Source organism: Cinclus cinclus, chromosome 3 (genome assembly GCF_963662255.1).
Source record: "Cinclus cinclus chromosome 3, bCinCin1.1, whole genome shotgun sequence".
Taxonomy (NCBI): Eukaryota; Metazoa; Chordata; class Aves; order Passeriformes; family Cinclidae; genus Cinclus; species Cinclus cinclus.
The window spans coordinates 97,413,718-97,433,823 of record NC_085048.1 but is presented as its reverse complement, the minus strand read 5'-3'; positions in this window follow the sequence as shown (position 1 = coordinate 97,433,823).

The window sequence follows — 20,106 nt, the reverse complement described above, 5'->3', positions numbered from 1 at the left end:
GAAGACCACCTGCCATCTAACTCATAAAAGTCAGGGGATTATCAAGGACCATGTTCAAGCGTGCAAAACTGTTCCTACCTACTGAATAACAGAAAACAGGCAATTGTCATCCTCAAGAACTGACTTTGTTTAATGCAAGAGAAGCTGGTATGCACCTCTGGTGTCCAATGTTTGTGTCACTGCAAAAATGCTTACTTCGTTACTTTCTCATTGAAATAAGTCACTAAAATGAATGTAGGCTCTCTGTTGTCCTAAATTTGCATCTTTTACTTCTGCAGTATTGTTGCAGAGATTAATGCCAATCATTTCCTTGCAGTTCTTGGAGGGCCCCAACCCTGTACGTTTCCCACAAATCTGACTGTGCAGGTTGTACAGAAGAGCATTGCTTTGGAGTTCCCCCAGAAGCTGACTTCCCCCAAAATGTTGATACCAAGTTATAAATTGGCCTTTGGCTGTTGCTGCTACCATCTTAAGCCATGTTTAACCTGTGCTAGCCCAAACCACTGAAGAGCCAAAAGCAAACCTGGTCTAGAGTGTGTAGTTTAGCATGACAAGTGGATGCAGAGGATTTGCTGCAAACCTCTTTCAAAATACATGCACAGCTCTGGATCATTTCTCTAAATTCTCTCTACTACACTACAAAGATAATAAAACTATTTCTGCTGATTCCAAGCAAGAAACAAAATTTGAGTTTATAAGCTGAGAAGACTTCTATTGGAAACTTACAGGAAAAAATTGTAGACACCACCATGAGTAGTGGATTGGTCACTCAATAAATTGAACAAGCTGATGAAAAAAATAACTAGGAATATTAGAAATGATTGAAAATATTTCCATGAAGTTTTATATAGATTTTTTTTCTTATTTACTTTGTTTTGCATGGGGTTGAAGTAGCCATCATTTTTGCTTTCTTTTAAATTTGTAGCAGTGCAAAATGTTTTGGAATTTACCTTTGGACAACCAACTTTAAATTTGAGATTTTGCACACCTAAGCCTGCCAGCTGAATTATGGTGGTAAATGTATCTTTTTCCTAAGGAAAAGGAATCAGATCTGACATAAACCATCACACATGGGTCTGTATCACACTGTAAATGTCACAGCTTTTATCAAGATGTGTTTGGCCAGAAACAAGCAGTGATGATGATTGCAATGTGTTTCTAGCTGGCACAGACTCAGGCTTAAGATTCTGTTGTATGGCAGGGGCTGCATTCAAGAGGCTGGAGCTTTCTTGGTGGTAGAGAGACTCCTCAAGGTCCATCTGTCAGTGTTTCTACCTGTCTATACACTCATCCTCTTAAAGGAGGCAGGAAGAGGTGTTTGGTGCTCCTTTTGAAGCCCACTGAAGGATAAATTTAGGCAGGATGTATAGGGACAGGTCATGGTTTGGAAAAGACTGACTGCTGGAAGACCCAGTTCAGGCATGCAAGGGAAACAGCACAGGCAGGGAACCAAAAGAATGAAAATTTGTTATTTCCACTTGGGATTACTCCCACTGGTAAATCTCTTCCTGTGATGATTTATGTGTTTATCAAAAGTGTGAGTAGGACCCTGCTCTTTTTTTGCAGCCTGACCTCTCAGTATTCGATCTTGGTGCATTTGTCATCATGGGGACAATTACTCATTGCAATTATTACATAAATCAGGGCAGACAGGCTCTGTCCCAAATGACTTAGGAGTTTGAACAGATGGGGCCCCAAGCCACAGCAGAATTACCTTTTAATTATTTCGCTCATAAAACCAGAATTACCTGTTTATCATTTCGCACAAATGTATCAACATTCTGTGAGCTCAAGGATTCTTATTTTTATGGTAAAAAATTTGCAAACTAAGTTTGGGTTTTTTTTCAAATATTTGTTTTAAAGGATAAATATTATAACTATGATTAGGATCCTGTTTAAACTGTAAATTTGTGAATTGTCTTCAAACTACTTATTTCAGCCTGGCAAATAATATGAAATTGTATGTACCTCCTCTGTACTTTTTCTGAGTCCAGGCAAAGGCAGACACACAGTCTGCTGTAACATGATTGAAATGTTTCCAAGTCTTTCTGGTACCATCAGTCACAGGGGTGCCTTTGCAGGACCCTTTGCAGTTCCTGTTAACTCCAGAGGAAGTTGGACCAGCTCCTAGAGCTGGGCATCTCAAGGGACTTGGGCATCAGATTGCTGCTCTGTTCACTTAGATGTAGTGTTTACTTACACCCAGGGTGCTTGATAATCTCCATGCTGCTTCTCTTTAGCCTCAGAGGCAGAGAAAGTGCATGCCCAGTTGTTTACCAGTGGTCCTGTTGCTTGCAGCTCACATGTCCCATTACCCAACCACAGGGACCACCCGGTCGTATCTAATAAAAAAATCCCCACCTGTAAAAATCCCCAAACCCATCTGGCTCAACAAAGCTCAGTTTATAAGTGGGTCAGAGCACAGTTACTGACCTGGGTCTCACTGGGAAGTGTCTGCTGAAGGGTGGCCTTACAGTTCCCTCATACTCAGTAGCAGAAGTGTTTTTCAAGGATGCATGGAAACCAAATCTCTACTTTTCAGCCTGCCAGTCCTGCCTGGGTACCCATCACCCCTGTGCATGAGAACATGAGCCAAGAGGACATAGGAAGCTTGAGATCAGTTTTTCATAGTCCCTTGAAAAACTATTAGAACTTGCCAGGTTTGGGCACCTAACTCCTCTTTTATTGTGCATGGTCCGACTCAGATTCACCAGGGTAACTTCCTCCATTCATGAATTAACCCCTAAACGTGCACCAGTTGCACCAAGTGCAATTCCTCCTGGTATTTCATTTTCACAGACAAAGCAGATACCAGCAATACCTGGACACAGACTGAAGCACAAGAAATCAGAAGGAAACAGGAGGAACAGAGTGAGAAAGTGAAAGCACACTGCACTAGATTGCACTTTCTTTTCAGGTAACTTGGGAGTTGTATTACATCCTTGAAATGGGTTGGTTTTTTTCAAATTTAATTATGGATAGCCTCCAAAGAATACAGTTGACTTAGGTTTTAAAAGTTCAGCTTCCCTGATACATCCTCCTCTGCACCACCCTGTAGAACAGCAGAAGTAACTCTTCACTGACACAGACCAAGCCATCCTGCTGCCTGCTGAGCCTACAGGCAGCACAGACCTGAGCTCAGACCCTGTCCCCCAGATTGGTCTTTTGCTGCCTGAGCCAAGGGAAGAGCATTCAGGAGCAGCAGAAAGCTGCAGGAATTAGGACTTCTCTGTGAGCTGGCCCCTAGTGAGAACAGCAGTGGCATGGGTGTGAGCTGCTTGGACAAAGGAGATACCACTTTTGCCTGGCAGTAATACCTTGCAGATAAAAATTAAAACTTAGGTGAAAACTAATGAGCTACAATGACCAAACTCAGGTGACATCTTCTCTTAACCCCAGAGGTCAGCACAGAACAGTCACAGGGAATAATTCCTTGTGAGACCTGTGGCATTTGGCAAATCACTACATTGACCTCTCAGGGTCTGTCTTCCCTGTGTGTGTCTTGGACAACGTTTGGAGTCACACCAAGATGTCATCTGGTTTTCATTGGTTTCTTCCCATCTGCAAACACAGTTCTCATTTTGAAAGCGTTGAAATGGCTTTTGGTTTCCTTGCAGTGCAGAGGATGTCCATCAGACCTCGTGGATGTTCAGAGCAATCTCCATGACCTCCACCACAGATGGCAGTGTCTGAGGGACAAGGCTGTGCTTTGGCACCCTGCAGAAGCAGCATTGCACAGCAATGCATACAAAGGTTCCTTAGGCAGTTACCAGCTCTGATTGCAACCAGAATTACTGGTGGAAGACAGGAGCCCCACTGGGATTCTCTGGTGGAGAGCTCTCTGGGAGTGCCCTGTGCTGTGCTCAGGTTATCCAGAAATGGCCCTGTTGGTGTAGTGCTGCTGTCCCAGCACAGCATCAGCCCTGGCCCTCAGTCTTTTCTCCTCCCCAGGTTTCTGGGTGAAAATTTGAGTATACTATGACCATTTACCCATATTTCAGTCATGCCTTGCTGCTGAAAGATTTTAGCAGCAGTGGAGGTCATTTAGCCAGGCTTAGTAGAAACCTGATTGCCTGTGTGGGATGAATTTATGACTATATGGAAATTAGCTGTAGCAATGAGACCATTCTCACATTTTAGTATTTTTCTAGCCTTTAACTTGAAAAATATTCAGTGGCAAATCATTGCAGTGAATGTTCAGAGCTAATCTCAACAAAATCGTACTTTGCTGATTGATAGCCTAGCAAATCTGTGGGTATGGCTGCTGCTCTAATTGGATTACTAATGTGCCTTTCCAAACCAACACGTCTGCAGTGTTACATTTAAATAATACAATAAATGCTGTGTTGCATAATAAATTCAATTAGGAAAAATTACTACTTGACTCACACAAAATAACTAATGAAGGGTGCGTTGCACATTGTACAACAAATACGCAATTTTTGGGGGGGATATGTCCATATTTGAGCTCAAATTATGCTTTCATGAGTGCTAGGGAAGGAGGAGGAGAACATTGTGGAAAATAAAGGAAATTATGGAAAATTCCACTGATGTTTGACACAGAGGCTATGCATGTTAGCACATACACAGTAAGTGGTTGTTATGCATTATAAATGCATTGTGTAGCAATGGCACCAAGGAAGGACTACTTCTGTTTACATGGCCACAGTCTGAATACATCTTCCAATAAAGGCACACACCTTTTTTCTTTCTCTCTTTGTTTGCTAAATGGGTGACATCCACCCTCTAATTAAAATATCTCTTTAAACCTTCAAAAAGGAAATGCAATTGCCCTGCATTTTGCATAGGCAAAAAGAGGTTTAAGGTCAAATCCAAACGTTCAACTCTTAAGGATCCAGAGTGGTGTAGTTCAGCTTTGAAGTGGGGCTGCAGATGTGCAGCCTTCAAATATATTGTGTTTCATCCTCCCATGGGGGAAAAAAAAAAAAAAAGAAAAAGAAAAAAAAAGAAAGTAAGTACAGATACAGTTTATTGCAGATTACCCAAAAATGTCTGGTGATTTAGTGTGAGGGGGAAAAAAATACAGCAAGTGTGCTGTTATAGAGGAATGAAAAGCGTGGGGAAAGGGAGAATCCTAGAAGTGTTCTCCAACAAATCCATCAGAAAACCAAAGACTTGCTTTGCATTCGCTCGTGCATTTATTCCTCGTCACACAACGCTGTGACACTGTCAACCCCCAAGGAGCTCCTGTGGCCTCGTGGACTCAGCTACCTCGTCTGGATCGTGGAGAGAGGTATTTTGTGAGACACGGGGGGGAAAGGCACCACACACAGTCACCATCTTCATTCAGTGCTGATTTTGGGAAATCAATTGCCCAGCTTTTACTGGGAAAGCAGCAATCCTGCACCCTTGCAGTGATGACAAGTATTTTGGGTGAATCACAGGTGCAGATTCCCATGCCTCCAAGTCCTCCTAGTCCCAGGGCCATGTCGTGCCCAGGTGTGTCCCAGCCAGCTCCCAAGCCCAGACTTGGCATGAGGATTTAGCTGGGTTTGAAAGTGTGTAATATCCCAACATCCCATCATCAACATCCCAAGTGTTTTCAGGATCAGACCTTTAGCAGGTGATGCTTTTTCAAACCTAAGGAACACAAAGATGTCCCTATATTCCTTTTGTACTTTGCAGGCTGTAAGAATACTTTTAAAAAGCCAGTGAGTCAATGCAAAATTAGTGCTTTTTAAATAACGTACTTACACAATGTGAAAAAATTACTAGTATTTCTGACAATGTGCAAATCAAACACCAGGTTTTCTCAATGGGTATAATTTCCTATTCCATGAAAGTAAAATTATGTACAGGAAATTTTTGCTCACAGTAACATCCAGGGGCTGCACAGGCAGTGCAAGAATTCAGTTCTGGTTTTATTGTAAAACCTCAGTATCTGAAAGCACAAAATCTAGAAATGGTTTGGGGATTGTTTGGGGGGGTGGGGTTTGTGTGTGTAAACATCGTTTATTTACAATAATAAAAATGTTATAGTTCTACATATATAAATCCATTTTTAGCTCACTATAATACTACTTTGTTGGATACACCCAGCAAAAATATTCATTCCAAATTTCCAGCCAATTAAATTACTCAAGTTTTGAGATAACCTGTTGAAAAGTATTCCTGTTTATTTTGTTTCTTTTTGAAAGGGCACAGCTTGGTAGATACCTTTAGCCAAGCTGGCATTGCTATCTCGTACTGTAAACCTCAAAATTTTACTTCTGCAGCTAATTCCCCCAGTTCTGGTATTTGCTTATTTCTGCATTGAATTCTAGAAGGAACGACCAGCTCTGTGCTGTTTTCTGGTTGGTATCACTTTATTTTTTGCATTGATTGCATATAGCTGAAATATTAACACCAGCAAATGTTCCCAGACACACCAAAATTAGTCAATTTCCTGAATGTTTTTCTTCTTAAAATTATTTTGTAAAATCTAAGATCTGATTGTAAATTACATCATGGTTGGAACTAGCAAACTGAATATTTTTTCTACCAACAGAATTGCTTGACATTAATTCTGTGAAGAATGCTAATTGATTCCATTTCGTGTAAAATGACCTGCCTATTTCATTTGCCCATTTTATCTAATTTCTTTCAAATTCTAAAAGTCAGAAGTATGTACGTTCCATTTGGAAAATGCCTTATTCTGTACATTTGTTCCTATGAATAGAGCTTGTGAAGGGATTGAAACCGAGCCTGCCTGATTGCTGCAAACAGAATTGCATGTATAAATCTTCCAAACCTGAGTATTTGTACCTGTTTGGCCATTGCAAACCAAGGGCATGCTAATACAATTCCAATTCAAGCAAAGAAACATAAATCACAAGGCTCAACTGGCTGCTGACCACTTTTATCAAAAAGGCCACACAGCTACAAGGTCAAAGGTGATGGATGGACTCTTGATACACAACGATGTTATTTTGGAGGTTGGTTTGGTGGCTGGGAGTTGGCACTGGGGTGGTTAAAGCAGCTTGGCTGGGTGGATCCAGGCACTTCCCTTTGCTGAGCCTCAGGAGGTGTTTGCCAGTACCAAAAAAGAAAAAAAGATAATGGACATAGCATCGAGCCTCTTTTGAGAAGCACAGCAAGGTGCTGTAGCCTGTGCTAGGCAGTTTCTGGCCACCTTTGAACCCTTGATGGTTCCTGAAACTGGAATTTTTGGGACACAGGTGCAGCTGTTGACACAGTTTACTCTTTGCAGCGCCTCTTGCACTGGCGAAGCAGCGATCCTACTGTGATCCTTCTCATAAAATGGATAAGAGAGATTTGTTTAGGCTTTCCATAGGATGACAGCATATATAAATATTACAAGATGAATCAATTAATGAGTCTGGCTATATTTGCTAAGAGATCTTTGTCAGGAAAAACAAGAAAAATCTTCTTACCAGCACAGTGAATCAACAATAGTAAATGGTGTTCTGAACAGAAAGGAAGGTGCTAAAATAGACATTTGGACCCCAAAGCTCAGGCATGTGTCACATAATTCTCATTCTTTTCCAATGCTCAATGCACCTGGATCTTTTTGGGAAAAACCTTGATTTCTGCCAGCACCAGGGCATGCAAGGCTTTTATTTTCTTTATCTGTAAGAAAGCAAAATGTATCTGAGGACATGGCTTGGTCTTCACAGCATTCAGGGGTAGACTTGCCTCTATCCCTGAATTTAAGCATGTCCGTGGACCATGAATACTGCTCCCAGCAGAAAATGGACAAAATGGCCCTGCCTTGGGGTGTCTGTGGTTTTTGGAGAGTAGTTGAATGTCACAGCAAACCACAGCTGTCTCCTCCAGCCAAGCCCCCACCAGGTTGGGATCCATCCCACTGCCAGCCCCTGGTCTGCGGCCAGGGATTGTACTGCCAGGAGAGTGGTGCAAATCATCAGCAATGTGCTCTTATCCCTGCCTTCTTAATGGGCTAAAACCAGTGGAAAACAGAAAGATAATTTTCTATTTTAATGATCACAAGGGTGTTGCCCATTATTCACAGCCTACACACAAGATATTATCACTTTCAATTTTCCTGCACTGATCATTCAGTCCATTTGGCAGCTGACCTTCAAGTGGTCATGGCTTTTCCAAAAAAATTGAGAGGAAAAAAACCCGAAACAGAAAACTCAAACACCCATTATCAGCATTTCAGGCAAGCAAAATAGTAGGAGTGAGGCGATAAGGATCTCACATGCAAAAGCTGTGAGCAGAGCTGCTTCTGTTTGCAGCAGCTAGGTGTTTTCTTGGCAGTGGGAGAAGTTTGGGCTCAGGAGAGCATCAGCTGGATGTTTGGGGTGCTGCTGGACATTGCCCTGCAAACAGCTGCAGCACCAAAATGGCATTTCTGGAACAAACTTCTGCAGCTGTTTCTATGCTGTTAGGGACATTTCACATCCCTGGTACTGAAATCAGAGGATGGCAGCAAGAGTTACACAAGCAATTTACTGTCATTAGTACATATGGGTATTAGCCAGGGACATTTTTAACTACCAGGAGAAATTTCAGGTGAGTGTTGGTCAGAAAAAAAAAAGACGTTCTGCCACCCAGAAACAGCTGCAGCAGGTCCCAGTGCCTCACATCGCTCAACACCCTCCCAAAGAGTCAAAGAGAGACACAGAGACTACTTAAATAAGCCAAAAGAGATTAGAGGGTCTAAGAAGCAAGTGTTCCTGTGGCTTGAATCTGGAGTAATTGCAGGTAGTAAATAGCCTAATTAAATAGATGTAATGACTTAAATGCCTGCAGAAGTCAAAAAGAGATGCATGTATTTTTCCATCACAATTTTGGTTGTGTTAACCAAATTAAGAGGTGAAATGAAGAAACATAATTTCCTGACAATTGTCGATTGGAACACATTGATTTTTACTCTCTTTCAGATAATGCTTCCTTGCAAAACATTAAACTGGAATAAATTTCAAGACTGAAATATGTTTAAACAAGTGGCAGTTTTTAAAATGCTTTATTTCTGGGTTGATAGGAGCTTAGCCTCCAACTCATACCATAATCGTGAGTGCTCTTAATGAATCAATCCCACTTTTGATATCAGCTCAGGATTTTCCCACTCTAAGATCTTTGAATGAAGAGAACTAAAAGCCATATACAAAGCCTATGAAACACGGATCACGTTTCTACTGGTTCGTTATATACAGTTTGCAAACAACAATGGGTATTCTGGGCTTGGTATTTTGGGCTTCATTCACAGAACATGGTTATGGATCCAGGAGGCAGAGACAGCTGGGGTTCAGCTGCTTTTCAGAGTGGTGCAGAGGCATTGGCAGAGGATTTGTAGAGCTGGTGGTTAAGGAGACTGTCGAAGAACCCACTGGTGGTGTCCAGGGAACATTCCTGTGTGTTTTTAATGCCATGAAACATGATCCATAAGTATGAATTCTCTACATATGAGAGGATGTCAAATTCCAGGTGACATTTGGAATGTTGCAATTAAGCTACTACAAGGACTTTTAAAATAAACAGGAGAAAGAATGTTGTCTGGGATGTATGTGCAAGTACTCTTGTCTTTTCTTCTGAGCATGGGGAGTGGAGGTGAGGCAGAAGCACCTCCTGGGTGAGAGACCCCCTTGGAAATGTATGGAGGCCTCAGAGCCATATGTGGAGACCCCACAACTCCCCAGATGCTGGGTAAACTGTGTATGGTCGAGCAGAAGCAGGTGGGATAACAACTGGTGGGATGTCCTTCCCATGTACCCGATGATCATCTCTTAAATTCTGCAGATGAGTGATCCTTTGCAGTAAAATAGGGAGCAGATGGAAACTGTTTGCTCTGTAAACAGTTACAAGGAACTCCCCATATATCCCCTCTCCACAACTTCCATTCAAATCAATAGAAGCCATCTGTCCAAGGTATTAAGATAAGTCTTGGAAATTTTGATATTGACTAGAAAGGTACTTAAAAGATCAATCACACTGCAAACAGAGAAATGTCCCTGCCTCCACCAAATGTGGAAGCTTGCTAAACTCTCTAGATATCGTGGACCCAGAGGGCAAGACTTTCTGATTTATAAACCCAGGCAAAGCTCCTGTTGCTGTCCCCATCTCCTCAGCTGAATAAAACAAGCCCCAGCAAGAGCTGGTGCTGGGCATAGGCTGTGGATGGCACCTGCTGCTGCGGTGTCCAGCCAGACACAAAACCTGTGAGGGCTGGTGTGGCAGCCCCTGCCTGCCAAAACACACACTACTCATTTTACTGGCAGAAAGGATAAGGGTGGAAGAGTTGCAGCCAGCAAAAGTTATTCTGGGCCCAGCAGTGAAGGGGACAAGGAAATTTTTTTGCTGTTTAGCACTCACTTAATTGATGTTGGGTGTCCCCAGGGTTGCTATGCTGGGAGTCCAATTCCACTGGGATTTATTCAGGGTCTCCCATGCTCCCAGAAGTTAAGATTTTCAGACTGTTTCAAATTCTTCACAATTCCAGCCATAAAATGCTCCATCATAGAGTGTGGTGGGGAAATCCTACTAATCTGGTAGATACTAATAATTACAGAAAATCAGAAAATACCTTACTTTGTTTTCAATAATTACCCTTTTTATACTGCTATATCTTGCTGTTACTGTTCAAGTGCCTTCCTGATTTGCAAATATATCCCATCTACCTTAGCTCACTTTCTAATGGGAAAAAAATTCACTGAGCTCTGCTCTCCAAGAAGGCAACAAAGCAAATGAGTGGAAGAGAAAACCCACCTGGATGAGCAGTACCAGCAGCTCCTGCAGCTGCTCCTGTGTTCTCCCAAGTGGCTTGTCCTGGTGTAGGCAGAAGGCCCCTGTGAAAGCATCTGGTCTTGGTTCATACCAGGACATGGAAGAAGGCAGCGAGTCCAGTGGGAGATGATTTCCCTTGTTTCTGCTGCTGGTGGGAAGCTCATCCATGCTGCCCTCGGGTTGGCTTGCTCAGACATTTGGTGACCTCCCTAGGCGTGGATACAGGGCTGCCAGTATCCAGCCATGACATGCATCTGTCTCCAGGCCCCCAAAGCCCTCTCCAGAGGCAGGAATGTAAAAATGGCTCTTAATCAAATTTATTACATCAGGATCCAGCCCTCACATAAGGGCAGCATTTACATTTACATTACTGGGATGATGAGGCTGCCTCGAGTTCCCAAATGTGTCGCTGGGATTTTATCCCATGCTCGTACCAGTACCAGTTTGGTGTCCAGGCTGCCTGCTGCCATGTCACTGCTGTGCCACACTGGCTTCCCTCCTTTCTAGCATCCCCCACACTGGGCACATGTGCAATTCTGACACTCCCATCCTGTTCCCAGCTCGCTGAGACATGGAAGAAGACACAGCCTTAATTTTGAGACAAGTGAATGTGACAGGCAGAGCCCTGCATAGGGCTGGTGTTTAAGGGATGAGGCAATTGCAGGTGATTCAGTAGACCTTGTGCACTGAGATTTGGGGGTTTATTGTGTATTGGGATTTTCAGTGGTTCCAGACACCAAGCTGCAACTTTATCAGGTTGAGAGGACTGCTGTTGGTTTTTCCTGGGACTGGATTTCATTGTCCTTCCATCTCCAGTGGGCATCTGATCACACACACCCAGAAACACTGACACCTTCAGGGTGCTGGAATGGATCCAGAGAATGAAGCTGGTGAAGGGTCTAGAGGGTAAATCCCATGAGGAGTGACTGGGGGAGCTGAGGGTGTTTAGCCTGGATAAGAGGAAGCTCGGGGTGATCTTATCACTCTCTACAACTCCCTGGAAGGAGGTTGTGGCCAGGTGTGGGTTGATCTCCCAGCCTCAAGCTGTGCTGGGGAGGTTCATGTTGGACATAGGGAAGAATTTCTTCATGGAAGGGTTTGTCAGACACTGGAATGGGCTGCCCAGGGAGGTGCTGGAGTCACCATCCCTGGAGGAGTTCAAGGCACTCAGTGCCATGGCCAAGTTGACATGGTAGTGTTTGGTCAAAGGTTGGACTGGATGATCTCAGAGGTCTTTACCAACCTGGCTGATTCTGAGATTCCCTCTACACCCTATCCAAAAATTACATTTTGTGCAACTGTTGCATTTATACAGGAAAATTATATAAAGGTTAAAATCCACCTTACCCTAGTCATGTAACCAGTTATTTTGGTGGAAATGACACTATTTGAATGAGTGTTCCAAAAAAGGTTTCACCTGAAATACCCTTGAAATGTACTGTACAAGTTGTTAAAGCCCTCACCATGCCCACTGTTTTTCTCTTCACTTTTATCCACTTTAATTGATCTCTTACCCTATTTATTCCTCTGCCTGCTTCCAAGTCCTCTGTCTCCTTCCAACTGCTTTATTCTCCCAAACTAATACAAGAGCTGTGTGTGACCCTGTGACCTGCTGAAATCAGTGCCAAAACCTCCATGGTTGAGCTGATCGCCACACCAGCACTAAAAATGAATCACACCCTTGCATTTGCACTAAATGTCCTCGTTCCCCTTCACACCCCAAGTGATTCCTTCAAAGGACAAAATTCTGTCACTGAGGGTAATTAAAAACAGTTCATATCCTGCTAGGATTACAGGTATAAAAAGCTGCGTGCCAGGGAATCAAGGCGTTTGCTGTTTTTGGAGGAAACTAACTCCCACAAGAAATATATAACTTAATTTTGCTGTCAGATGTTCCCACAGACTCCTCTTGAAAGTCAACCAAAGCTGTATATATGTGCCTGAAGTCAGTTTTTAAAAAGAAATCACATTTATATTTAGATTGTCACCCTCTAGTCATTCAAAACGGTTCATGTGGGAAGTTTATAATGCTATGATCAAACCCTTTCTTTTGGAATTTATTGACATTTGAGTGTCACAGATCTTCTGCATGAAAACTGATCATCTTTAACACACACATCATGTTGACACTAAGAGAGCTGGACCTGAGTGATCCACCCCTGGAACAGTGGCAAACAACTGGGAACACTTTTCCTTTGGGCATATTGGCAGAACTGGGAGAAGGAGCCCCCTTCCCTCACCCCAACAGCTGCAGGTGGATGCCTGTTGGGCAAAGTTTTATGTCCATATGTCCATTACCACCTAAATATCAATCAGTTGGCAAAATACTGCATGTATGGCTCCCTTAGCCAAGGAAACTATTCTGACCTTGTCATGCTCCTGGTGTTCCAGAGAAAGGAATAAAAGAATTCTTGGTGGGGAGGATCCAGTGCAGCCATAGCTGGTGTGCCTGGGTTTGCTGTGCTAAGAGTAGCCATCTGATGGCACCTCTCTGCTTTCAGAATGGTTTGGTCTTCTGCCATGCATTAAACCAAGGGCAGGCCTGTGCACTGGAGGCACGTGGATACTGACAGATGAGTTTTGTGCTGTTCCTCAGATCTTCTGTCTCCCAAAAGAGATAAATCCTCCATCCTCGCTGAGCTGTGGGCCAGTGGCCATCCCTGCTCCTTCCTCGGAAAATGATATGGGGCAAGTGACTCCCAGTCTCTGCTCTTTTAGTAGGAAACATGGGAATTTGAGTGTCTTTCAAGTAAGGCATTTCTGCTAACCTGTAATGTCCAGGGAAGGAAAACTATTCAGCCTGACACACTACTGCAACTTAATGACATGGAAAAAATAAGTGGTAAAATCAATGGAGGGACCAAACCAGAAGGATTCCTCTGGGGTAAGATGAAGGAGTACCTTTGCTTTATCCAAGTGCTTCAGGCTCTCCCCAGCTCTCCCCAGCTCCTGCCTGGTCAGATAGGGTCAGAATTCTTCTGCACTCCTGGCCAGAGCTGTGTGCATGCCAGGAGCTGCAACAGCCCATGTCTCATTACATTAACTGCATTTGCAATGCAAAATCAAACCAATTCATCTGTACTGGGCAGGGAGAGAAACACTCATCCCTGAAATTTCTCAAATCAGGTAAAAACCATCGGTAGTGGGAAAGGAAAAAGCCAATATGGACAAGATTATTCATACCCATATAATCATGTTGACTATCTCTCATCTTCAAAAATGTAGGTATAATTAAGCAACCTCTCATGAGCATAGTGTGTGCTAGTACTGAAGAAGTGAAATATTCCTATGTAGATCTAATAGCTGATGGTAAATGTTAGCACATCCTTGAGATCTGCGAGATCATTAAAGCAGAAATTTCCTCATATTAAAAATGATTATAGGCAGTTACAGGCTGTATCCACAGCCCTTTAGAGAAAAAGAAATGAAACATCGAGGATAATTTTTTAGTCATTGTTTCCATCTGAAGTGCAATTACCTTTTTTCTAGCCCCTCAGAGCATTTTCAATAATGAGAAGCCTGTGGGTGAATCAGATACTCCATCTTGGCTCCCTTCTGTTGCTGGTGATTTCCAAGCATCTCATGACCAGCTGTAAGCTTCTCCACAAGCCTCTGAATGAGACATTTTTGGCATCCTCATTTCATATACATTATTTGACAGTCTCGTGAGTCTTTTCCAACCTGAATGATTCTGTGAGTCTATACATAGAAAGATACCAGAGTCAAGGACTTGTCCACCACAACATGGGAGACCTGTGAAAGAATTAACAGCAAATCCTTGAGGCCCAGACCAGTGTTGTGGGCAGCACATTTTTCTCCTGAAGATGATCAGAGTCCTGACCCTACAAATCTTGAGCACCTTGTCTCCAGCAGAAACACGGAGTATTCAGCAGTTTCTGAATTTTTCACCAGACCAACTCCCTTGTGCACACAAAGTTGGTAAAAGTGGACACCAGACCACTGAGAGTATTATTATTAAAGGCATTTGAAAGAGCTGAAAGCAGATGTTGCCACATAAAAAGCTGGTGGGGGACAAATCCTCCCATCGCGCAGGTATCAGATTTAGGAAGCAGGAATCGGAAAGCAGCTCAGCTCAGTGGGATTGTAACAAAACATCCATTTATCAAAGTAGTCTAAAAAAAGCATAGCTCTGGGTTTTGAAACTGCCAGTGAAAAGACAGCTGCATCTCAGCAATTTTTAAAGCTGTTCTAAAAATGACTTCATTTTTGCTTTGTACCCAGGCACTGAAAAGTCAACAAGCTAACTTTTTATGGTATCATATCCCAACCTAAATGCATTTTGATCCACACGGCAATGCTGTAAAAAAATTATATCAAAAGTGCACATGAAAACAATTGTGAGGGATTGTTCACTCTTTTTGATTGGTTTCACCTACAAAGAGCAGAGACTACAGAGAAACCCAAGACAGGGTCTGCTGGAAAGTCCCCAGAAATATTACAGCTCTTTCTTGCTAGAGCACATCATTTTATTTTCCAAAGCAAATGGAAACATAACCAGTGCAAAATCCCGCTTCATGTCATGGGTGCTATTGCTTGCTTTTCCACAGATGTGGTGAAGATGGGTACAGCCAGCACATACCATCACAGAGGGCTCATAGACCCTCTGAGCATCTCCACAGCAGAAAATACAACTTAACCCAGGCAGAGGCAGCAGCCAGTGCAAGCAGGGATAACTCCCTGTGCACTGCCATGCGTGGGATCAGGTGCCCAAAGCCCTAAACCCAAATATGGGGAGACCTGGGTGGCTTTGGGGCAATTTGGGCTTCATTTGGGGGCTGTCCAGCAGCCATCTCAGCAGATGCTTCTCCCAGGGCTATTCCTGCACAACTGAGAGGGATGGAGACACCATGGGGGTCTCAGCACATCAGCTGGGGTGTTTTAGCCATTTCTCACCTTCCTGCCTCTCATTTGGTCAGACTTGGTCTCATTTGGTCAGGATCCCAGGTCTGAGCAGGGGAATGGGTGCCACCATTGTTCCCATGTCTCCTTGGCAAGGCGGCTCTTGGGCACCTGCATCAGCTGCAGTGCCACAGGTCCCCAGGCATGGCAACAGCTGTGCTGACAGTGTGACACCCAGCTCTCTTGTCAGCCTGGGGCAGCATCCATCCTATTTGCAAGCAGAGGATGGTTTGGCACTGGGGTCCGTAGAAGTGCTCCTGGATGCCCTTCAAGCAAATAAATACATAACAACTCCAGCAGAGAAGATTCAAAGGCCATTTTTAAAGGAATATCATTTTATTAAAAGGTTTTAAAGAAATTGTCTTTGCCCAACAGAAGCAGAGGAAGGCTAGTGGGTTGGCAGGAGCCTGGTGTTCAGGGTGACACTGCTGCTCACAGGAGGACTTTCAGAGAATCATAGAATTACAGAATCATTAAGGCTGGGAGATTTGCAAGGCCTGTAAGATCACTGAGTTCAATCATTAACCCAGCACTGCCAAGCCCACCACTAAACCATGTTCCTGAGTGCCACATCCACATAATTTTTAAATACCTTCAGGGATAGTGGCTCCACCACTTCCCTGGGCAGCCTGTTCCAGTAGTTGACAACCTTTTCCATTAAAAATAATTCCTTCATATCCAATCTAACAATTTTCTCTCATCCTGTTTATCTGGCACATTTCCTCTCTGCCCATCAGCCCTTTGGCTCAGCAGTGGCACCATTCCCACATCTTCCACTCCTGATGAAAATGTGGTGCTGACATGGAGGGCCTGCACAATCTGCCAGGAGAGAAACAACCCCCATAAAGAAAATAATTCCACGACACTGCTGGTACCCACAGACGCCCAGGGCTGAGGGGTAGGTTTCTCAGGGCAAGAGATGATCTTGATATGCTCAAGTCAGCACCAGTAGCACCCCATATAGACAGGAGGGGATGCATTCACTGTATCATTCAACACTGTCAGTCATGTCTGCTCTACAATCTCTTAAAACTTCAGAAACTGCATCTGGGTGTTATTAGCATCACTCCCATACCCTCCAGTATTTTTCTAGCACCCCGTTAGTGTTTAATACTCCATCCTGGCAGCTCTGGGAGTCTGGGAGCATCACCCTTCAGAGAGCTTGTTCCTGCTTGGTTCAGTGCTTTCTTGTACAGGCAGGAAATTTGTTGTGGATGGTATTAAGCACGGTGGATGCAAGGTGGATGTTGAGACCATGAGGAGAGCTCTGAGTAGGCAATATTTGCCTTGTGAGTGGTGTGGTGTTCAGTTCAAACTGCAAAGGTTTTCTCTGGCATGATGAGGTACCACAAGCTGTGGAGACACTCCAGGGAGAGAGAAGTGACAGGTCTTCACATGGATTTTCTTCTCCTGCTGCTGAACAAATTTAGTCATTCAAATCCCAGTATATTATCACCAGACGTTTCTATCTGGACAGGCTATAGAGTTGCAAGCCACTAAAAATATGGGTTAGAATAAATGCTTCTGTCCCCAGAGAGGGGCTGAGTGGAGAGGCAAGGGTGACACCCAAATGGTTTTACTTCGGGTCCTGCTTCAGGGGGGAAGCAAAGAGTCTGTCTCCTTTCAGGACATCATGAGGATCCCTATCCATGTGCTTTTCCACTCTGAACTGCACAAAGACCAATACCTTTCTATATAGTTTTTCCAGCAACCATTTTTGGCCACTCAGTCCATTTTAAGACAGGAACTGCTGACTTTCAGGGTACATTGAAGCTGAGAACTGATTTCTGCTAGGCTGGTTTCTAGCAGCTCCCTCTGAAACTGCTACAAGCAGAGCCCAAGCCAGGGTTTTTTCCACAGCTCACACTCTGACATAGAGACTCACACCCTACCCATCATAGCTTTGTCCACTCTCATGCATGTTTTTAACATGGCCTGACAGAGGGTGCAGGACAGTGGGAAAAAGCATCTCCAGAAAGGTGACTTTTCAGCAGACACAAGACAACCTGATGGCATCACGCTTTCTGCCATCCAAATCCTGGAGCTGCTCTGCCTGCACACATCCAGGAGCACCAATCTTTGCAGCCACTTTCCTCCTCAGCTGGAATTGAAAGACTTTGCTTGTGTACACATTTTTAAAAATAATTCCCTTTTAAAAGAAGAAATGGGACTATTTTCCGAGTGCAAACAGCTTTTGTTGGTTTGTTTGTGTGTCTTTTTTAGAGCAGCATGTGAAGGACACCCAAAAATTACAGCGTCTCCCACCTGCCCCACACTTCAACCTTCAGGTTCAGGACCCCATTCAGTTTCAAAAGGGTCAGGGATTTTTTTACTACCTTAGGAAGTGAGAGTTGAAATACCACACACAGATTCATGGTGACCTCATCCTGTTCTATTCAAATTAGTGGAAATTTTGTCACTAACACATAGAAGAGAAAAATCAAGTGGTCTGTGGTACGTGAAGTAAAATTCCTGTGGTTCATACCACTTCAGTTTAAGCTCATGCTCCTCATGGCTGGGCTCCTCCTCTCCTCCCTGTTTGTCTATCCAAATCCACAGCACTAAAACCAGAGGAATTCACACCGAGCATCTGCACTGTGCTGGCTACAGTGCAAAGCAGGGCTGTGTTTGGGGATAAACTGCAGGAGAGGCAGAGAGGAGCATCCCTCCTTCAACAACCAAAGGTGTCTAGCACCATCCTAAAGGTGTACAAGGCACTTGACCACTACAGACATGGGAAGGTTTCCCAAAACCCTCCTGACTGATGGTTATGGAGGTTTCTTCGTGTTCCCTGTGAAATGCATTATTGGCTGCCTGCTCCCTATGGACCAGATGCATTGCAATCTTTCCTAGACTGAATTTCCCCATTTGGAAAAAGACTGTACTTGGGCAGGCCTCATAAAGGGACTGGCTCAAAGCAGGCACAGCAGCTCAGGATTTCATAGCAGACATCCCTCCCATGCTACTGAGTCCTCCTGGAAGGGCCAAAGAGCAAGTTTTCAGGCATTATCTGCAAATGTCAGATTACTGCCCTGGTTACCATACTTCCCCAAAAAACTCCTTGTTCACATTAAACACCTTCAAGAAGCCTGATGCCTTGCATGATACCCTTTGATAAGGGTAATAGCAAAAAAAAATCCCAAGTGTATGTGTGAGGGTATGTGGGAGGTACAGCAAAGCCTTGGATGGTTTGATTTCCTCTCACATGCACAGGATAAATAAGCATCTAGTCACTGATAGAGATCAGTTCTCATTCTTAAAAAAAAAAAAAAACAATAAAACTGAACTTTGAAAGCTGATGAGTATCTTACCCATTAGTATTACAAAGTTTTCCAGTAAGAAAATTACACTTTTTTCTAGAAACTACACTCCAGAGAGAAATTAAACCATTGAGAACTACTGAGAGCACAACAGCATTAGCGCGGATTCATGGGCCAAATCAACAACCATCTAATCTCAGGGTAAAAAAAAAGCATTTACTTCATGCAGCTTCTCTGATTCACACTGAATGAGCACATCTCTTACAAGAGAGATTACAGAGTTAATCCTGTGTGTCTCTACAGCAGAAAGATAAACAGCACTTCAGTTTCTCATAACCTGTGTTGTATCATATTACATCATGCTTGAAATCCAGCCACAGCAGCACAGAAAGAGGGGCTTCTGCAAGGTTTCCCTTTCAGAAATTGATTTTCTTCCCAGAGTCAAAAAAAAGTCCCCCTCCCCCCCCCCCCAAAAAAAAAAAAAAAAAAAAAAAAAAACCACCAAAGAAAAAGAAAAAAAAAAAAAGCCATTAAATGGCTGCTGTAGAGAAAAATTTACATCAGATGACCAGGACTATGATAATATGATTCAGGTCTGTTAGAGCCAGGTTAGCTCTGCTCCAGGACTGTGTCATTGCACTGCAAGGACAGGTCCAAGCTGGGGTCTCACAGGAGCTTCCCCCATAGAATATCAAATATTTTAAGCAGGCCACCCAGCCATGCAAGTGCTTCATAGTGCTGGTGGTTCACTGCCTGCTCAGCAAGTGCTCTTCATTTCCTGGCCCAACCTCATATGGATAGTTTTGGTCTCAGATTAATTTCTTTAAGTTAAAGGCAGCAATATTCACCTTCCAGAACACTTCTGGAGAAAGGCCAGCCTGTGCTGGGGGCCAGGGCTCCTACAGCAACCTGGGTGCCCCTAAACTGGACCAAAGGAGACCATGCTGTGGTCTCTGCACCATCAGAGCTACCCCAGGTGGCTGCTCCCAGCTGGTACAGTCACTCTTGTCTGCTCAGGCTTTTGTGCCAGAATGGAGAAGCACATCTTTTAAACCCTAAGGGCTACTTGAGTTTCACTGGGGATGTACATCCACAGAGAGAGGGAGCATCTCACAGGGCTCACATGCACCCTCCTGATTTCATGCCAGCCTTGGCCACTACAGTACACATCCTTCAGCAGGCACAAAGTAAACAGGCTTCTTTTTTTTACCTTTTA